Source organism: Lampetra planeri, chromosome 8, assembly GCF_965212315.1.
Source record: "Lampetra planeri chromosome 8, kcLamPlan1.2.h2, whole genome shotgun sequence".
Lineage (NCBI taxonomy): Eukaryota > Metazoa > Chordata > Hyperoartia > Petromyzontiformes > Petromyzontidae > Lampetra > Lampetra planeri.
Window position 1 is genome coordinate 3,579,027 of NC_136114.1, and position 7,497 is coordinate 3,586,523.

Below are 7,497 nucleotides of genomic sequence, written 5' to 3' on the forward strand. Positions count from 1 at the left end.
CTGCCATTTAAAAAAAAAGTCCTTGTACATGGACAGTATATTCAATGGACAGCAACAGCTTCTCTGCTAATTATTTTGGGTGTCCAGCTCAGTAATTATAACAGATATGATTTAATGTAATTATTGTATATGTATAAATAAGTACATATCTGAAATACTTGCATTTTCAAAAATAATATTAACAGTTACAAAGGATATTTCAGTTTTAACTAGCCAAACGCATTATTATATCTTATGTTTACAGTGATATGAACAACAAAGTATTTGCAATTTGTTAATTTCATTGAAAACAATGGTTTTAAATGTTCACTCATTTTTGTTTTGTCTTGTCTATATGTTACCAATATATCAACAAAACTATATAATTGGTGTGGTGGTATAAACGGTGGACACAGATTTGGCATGTTTTGGACTTATTTTAATTATTTTATGTTTCTGTCATAAAGTTTATGTTCATTCTGTATGATGAAAGCATGAACATTGTCGTGAATGGAGCGTTCTTTTATGAGTGTGGTACAGTGTCCTATAATTTGTTTAGCGAGTGAGTTTTGAGTCTAGTACATTGGTTGCCACATTGGTGCAAAGACTTGTGCAATATTTTTTTAACTAAGCTAATTGCCTGTAATGTATGGTTAAAAACAAAATGAAATTTGGCAGCGGTTGGCACAGTTGATGGTATCAATTTAAAAATGTGTAATTGATATTTCAAAAATAAAGTTAAATGCTTTTTAAATGTGTGCTCTGCGTGAATTCGGTGTTAAAATAGTACAGTCTATTTAGTTGCAAACTTCAAACAATAAACACATACGTGCTTAATATAGAAAAGCTACAAAGCCTTGGTTTGTAGGGCAGCAGGGTGCCATTAATGAGCTCCTCGTGGGCTCCATTCGTGTAGAGTTTGTTTTCAGACTTTTGAGGAATTCTGACGTGACCTGGAATTTCCACGAGAGCTATTACGCCAAATTAATGTCCAAGTTTTTGGTCAGATTTTCGAGGTGGGTTGAGTTGAGCCGTATTGTACAAAAAATGTCTCAGACCGAGCCGACCAATTTAGCACCCATCCATATCACAGTTAAAAGACCCCCCTGCAGTTTAATAGGCTTTCGCGACCAATATTGTCCACAAGAGGTTTTTTTTCTTCTCACATTTACTCCCTCTGTTTAAGACCGAAACAGGAGGAATTGTTCACGATTCTGACTTGCCTGATGAGGCTGGTTGTAATTACCAGCGAAACATCGTACTCAAATTGTAAATATTTTGGGTTTACTCTCCAACACACCGGTGTCCTGAACCAGTAATTTGCATGTTTTGTTTACTTGCCAAACATTACTAATTGGCTTATGTCTGTTGGTGGTGAGTTTAACAACACATTTATATTTACGCAGTCTAACCCCCCTAAAAAACTTCATGGGTAAAGATCCATTAAGTTTAATCCAAAAAAAACCCTTTATTATGAATAATATGGTCGCGAAAACCTACGGGTTAAACTGATAAAGATCCCCTTGGGGAAAGTGCTGTTAGCGAGCACCGATGCAGGCCGGCATGGCACACGAGGGGGTGGGTGGCTAGTACCATGCCCAGCCACCTTTGTCTCACCAGAGGCAATGTTTACACACTGCACCAGGTACTTATTTGAGGCTGAGTCGACCTAGAGGGGGCCCAGGGCCGGTTCAACTAAACCACTGCGCCACCACTCCCCACATCATCACACATGAACAGAATGTAGCTGCTTAGAATGATGACAAAGCTGATGAAGACTGTTTAAGCTGATAACGAGAAAATGCGCCCTGCTCAAACCCACACTGATTTTTTCCCCGATTCATGTTTTCCTCGTTTCTCTCAGGATAGTTCCCAGCATGCATCTCGTCATGCTTTTTTGCACATTTGTCCACACGGATAGAATTCACGAGACGTTCCTGTGCTGTGTTCTCCAGGCCATCTCGCAGCCAAACGGGAATCAAGGCAAAAGCCTCTTTTGTTAATTAGGCAGATTCAGCTGGTGCCAAATTTCCATGTCATTGCTGGAATTCCATAAACCTATAAAAAATAAATTCTACGCGAATCATCAGTTCTTATGATTTGTTTCACTCATACAGTACAATCAACCACATTAATATATGGGCATTACAGTACAAGTACTTAATAGATGAACTAATTTCTCACGGCAGTACTGTGCATGAGACAATAATAATGTATACAGCTTGTAAAATATCACAAAGCTAAGTGACTTTACCGAAAGAACCAAATAGTAATTCCTGCAGTCACGAAAGCTTCGAATTTAGTTTGAACCACCTCTACGAGGAGGGTTTGCCGTGCTTGTTTGTTTCACACTTAACTTATAATTTAGCAATCTTTGGAATAACGTAATCAACCAGGCTATGCGTTAACTGTGTGCTAATCTACTCTCTGTGTTGCATTGCATTACACTTCTTAATTTTACTCAATTTGTTTTCTACCGTGCTTGTTTATAAGTCCATTATCTCCTCCGGCTGCTATGGGCAGGGATTCCACACAACGCTCCGTGCTTGTTTGTTTAGAAGTCCAGTTGTCCAGCTCGTCTGTCCCCTTTGGGCAGGAATTACACACAACTCCCCCTCTGCCCCCCCCTCTCTCTTTAAGGCCTCGACAAAGAGACGTCTTTCTGTGTGCCTATGTGAGTGTCTCTCTATTTATCTCTCTGTGAGTCTCTCTCTGCTTGTGTGTCTGTCTGTATGTATCCGTGTCTATGTTTTGTCTCTCTCATATTTAGCAATCTTTGGAAGAACGTAATCAACCAGGTGGGGTGTTGACTGTTGTGTTGGCCGACTCTCTGTGTTGTATTGCATTATATTTCCAAGTTTACTATGTTTGTTTTCTCATTCATTTGCACCTGATGATGGTTGCTTGTGTTGCAATCGAAACGTCGTATTCTATTATTATTTAATTTAATTTCTTTCTATGTGACTTTACCGAAAGAACCAAAGAGTAAGGCACGTAACTAAGCACTGTTTTTTAGAACGATTTGTGCTTCCAATTTTTTCAGCCGCCCCGTGGAAACATTGGAGCCCAGATGACGCAAAGAATAACATTCAGATAACCATCCCCAACAGAGGTTACTGCACTGGGCAAATTCATCCAGCCAATGTGCCAGCAGTCACTGTGCTTCATTTGCACACACAGCAAGATTTTAGATTCGGGAGCTCAGGGATACCCCCTGGCAAACCACCCACACTCCAGTCCATTATAATGGGTGAAGGGTGCTGCAGTGGCGAGATGGTAACTATCTCACCCGGTATACAGGAGGTCGTGGGTTCGATCCCCACCCTGACGCGTGCTGTATATTTGGAGTTTGCATGTCTCTCTCCCCGTGATTGTGTAATGTTTTCTCTGGGTCCTCCGTTTTTTCCCTCCACATTTAGGAACACGCGTTTGAGAGTTTTTGGGTGATGTAAATGTCCACGTAATAAGCCGCTTCGTTGAGCTATCATTTGTAGCCATGTCGCTTCTGAAAAAGAGCTACATAGCTCGGTGGGCTTTACCTGGTAAAATAAAATTAAAAGTTTATTTTAGAATTAATTCAGCAATTGTGTCCATAACGGCTGCTACCTCTTTACACGTTAATTGGTTTTACCCTTTTTGGCAATAAAACAGGTGTTAAGATGTTAAAACATCAAACAGAACCCCTTTGCAAGGAAGCATATCTGCATTAACCACACAAATTTGTGGTGAACATAAGAACACCTTTTGGCGTTATCTGGTCTAACGCTATACTCTTTGGTTCTATCAGTAAGAACCAAAGAGTATGGATTCCTGCAGTCACGAAAGCTTAAAATAAATATTGGTCTAACACTGTTTGAGACTAGGCTCTAAAGAAAGCACTGTCTGGTGTGGACCAATCAGTTTCAAAGACAATGCATATATTACCAGAGCATGTTTTTGTTTGCATGTTTACCACTAGAATGTGTGGTTAATGCAGAGATGATTCCTAGCAAAAGGTTTCTGCTTGGTGTTTTAACATCTTAACACCTGTTTTATTGCCAGAAGGGGTAAAACCAATTCTTACAAGCTACACAATATGCACAGTATGAGAGGAGTCTGTAAAACTAACATGAGTGTGTGTCTCTTTAGCTCTTATACGTGTAAGGGATCTGCGAGCCATCCTCACGTACTCGCACCACGCAGACATGAAATATCCGCACTCAGCATAGCACGCACCAATCACACGCAAGGGAGTCCACTAGACGGGGGTCAAGGGTTAAAGGACACTGACGTCACACAGACTCGGTGTGCGAAACGGAGATGTGTATTGGGAACGAGGGCGGAGATGAAGGGTTTAAAAGGGGCTGCGAGACACGTGTTCGGGGTTGGTTTTAGAAACGAGTGTGGATGTGGGTGGAAGAAGTGCATAACCAGTCTCAGACTCCTCTACATCTGGTGGCAGCGGTGGGATTTCTTGCCTCAGCCAACGCAAGATCCCAAGGGGGGAGACTCAGCCAGAAGACGCTCTAGGTGCCCGGGACGAGATTTGCTCAGAACAGGAACTGACGAGTCGGGATCGTCCCCCGGCTCATTAGCGGGATCCGTGGCAGCTGCTCGTCCCATGTGGGCACCTTCCTCCACCAACCCGGCGGTGCAGATCCAGCGCCGCCGCATATCATCCTCTAGGGATTGGAGGATGGATCAGCTGCTGGTGGCAGTAACCGCGTTACTTCGCCGGCTGAGTCCTGAGGTCGAACCAAAGGGGGGAACTTCAGCCGCACCGCCTCCCCAGCGAAGGGACGGGAGTGACGGCCAACCTTCCCGACCAGGCACTCCGCAACAGCTATCAGGGGATGGAGCAGCACCAGCGACGCCGCCGACCGTGCGTCCCACACGGGACCTGGGAGAAAACTCTGGCCTGTCCTCCCGATATCCGCCGACAGCAGCGGCAAACCGGTGGACATGAACGACTGGAGCGCAGCGGAGAGCAGCTGACCGGGCAAGGACACAGGTTGGGAGCGAGATTCAGCCCGAAACTCAGCCGAGGCAGCCCGTGGAGGGAGGACCAGGATGGAGCCACCAGCTGGGCACAATACAGAGGTTCACGTCCAGATCGGGGAATGGCGTGCTTTCATCTGCCGGTTCAAGATGGCTGTCTGGGCAATGATCCATCCGCGACTGTTCGGATGGATCATGCGGCATTGCAGTACTCATTCTGCATTGACCAAGCGACTGGTCAGATGGCCCGATGGTTGGAGCGGCTGCAAGAGTAGATGTATCGAGTGGTGCATCGGAAAGGAAACAGGCAAACGAACGCCGATGCATTGTCCAGACTGGCAGCCCCTGTTAAGTGTGCCTGCGGCGACGGATCGGCGTGCTGTAGACCGCTGGCCGTGGCGCAACCCGTGATCATGGTGCCGGTTTCCGCTGGGAACACGGATTGGGCGGGGCCACCGGTATCGCTTGATAGCGACTTGGAGCTCACCCTGCGGGAATGGAGGGACTGGCAACAGGCAGATGTGGCTTTGGCACCGCTTCGCCGGTTAGCGGAGACGGCACGCGCTGACGATCTCCCCACGTCAGGGAAGTTTTTCCTCATGTGGGAAGGCTTGGTTGATGTGCTGGGACGCGACTGTGAACCGTAAAGCCTGGTGGTGCCCTCTTCCCTGCGAAGTCAGCTATGCTCTGATGTTTACACCCGACAGTTGCTCCATCTAGGTAGCCGTAAGACCGAGGCTGCGCTACGCCTTCGCTATTTTTGGCCGGGAATGTCCACTGATATCCGTGGTGGGGTATCGGTGTGCACGGACTGTGCGTGCAGGAAGCCCCCGCCGGTCTTGCGAAGCGCTCCCCTGCAGTCCATTAAAGTTTCTCGGGTAAATGAACTCGTGGCCCTCGATATATTGGGCCCCTTCCCTGCCACTCCTCGAGGAAGTAGATACCTACTGGTGGGGATGGGTGTCAAGAAGGTGTGGACGTTCCCTTACCAACCACAAACGGACGGGATGGTAGAACGCTTTAACCGCAGCATCTTGGGGATGCTGTGTCACTTGGTCAGTGACCAGCAGACAGACTGGGATTTGCACATCCCTTGGGTTTTGACGGCCTATGGCTCGGCGCCACATGCATCAATGGAATACTCACCTTTTTTCTTGATGTATGGACGCGAGCCGAGCCCTCCGATTGAGGCACAGTTGCGTCCTGTCCCGTCGCATTCGGGAGATTGGCCAGCCGCATTCTACCACTCGCTAGAGGCTCGCAAGGCGGCCTCGGCAGCATCTGCGTCTGCGCAAGCTACGAACAAGCGCTTGCGGGCTGAGCCGCCGGTCACGCATCCCTTTGCAGTGGGTGACCTGGCTTGACTGCACTGCCCGCAGGTACCGTTACGTACGTCAGCAAAACTGCACTGGCCCTGGCAGGGCCCGCTCACAGTGGTGCAGGTATTGCGACCTCAATGTGTTCACATTCAGTTGGGAAAACGTAGGTGGTAAGTTCAACCCTCTCAGCTAAAACGTTACGTTGCGGCCGAGCTGCCCCTACGAGCATCGTCACCTTCACTACCTTCATCGTCAGTTCGGCCGGGTGGGAGGAGGTTGTGACACTCACGGCGTCCGACTGACAATGCAGCCACTGTTCATCCTACAGGACTGCAGGTGACCGGGATGCCAGCACCGGATCTATCGGCGTTTGTGGCTGAAGACGCAGCCGCAGCATCCGCTGAGGACTTGGCCACAGGACGGAGAACCTTAACCTGCTCACGCCGCCTCGTCGCAGTTGTGGAAACGGACATCCCTGCAACCCCGTTATGTTTGGTCGAGGGATCAGATCATGGGGGAAGTCTGTGACAGAGGCGGCTCACTTGTTAACAAGGGGACGAAGGGGGAATTGTGTTGTGTTACTTTTGCCTTTATTGCACATTTTCGTTGTGTTACTTTGCCTTCATTGCACTTTTTGTTGTTGTTGTTGAAATTACCGGCCGAGGCACACAGTTGTTGAGCCGAGGACGGCTCTGTCTCAAGGAAGGGGGGGGGGGTGATGTAAGGGATCTGCGAGCCATCCTCCCACACTCGCACCACGCAGACATGAAATCTCCGCACTCAGCATAGCACGCACCAATCACATGCATGGTAATCCACTAGATGGGGGTCAAGGGTTAAAGGGCACTGACGTCACACGGACCCAGTGTGCGAGACGGAGATGTGCATTGGGAACTAGGGCAGAGATGGAGGGTTTAAAAGGGGCTGCGAGACACGTGTTCAGGGTTGGTTTTAGGAACAAGTGTGGCTGTGGGTTGAAGAATAAACAAGTGCGTAACCAGTCTCCGACTCCTCTACACACATGCATTTAACCACTTCGACTGTAAGCACAGCCCAAGGAGTGTGCTTATATCCAACTTCTATGGTCATTCACCATGAGGACTTCAAGTTGAGGACCTGCTAATAGCAGGTGGTTTGGAAAGGCGAATGAATAATGCTGATATCAGAACCAACTATACACACAGAGGGACTCCTCACAGTATCGGTATAGAAAGCAAACATG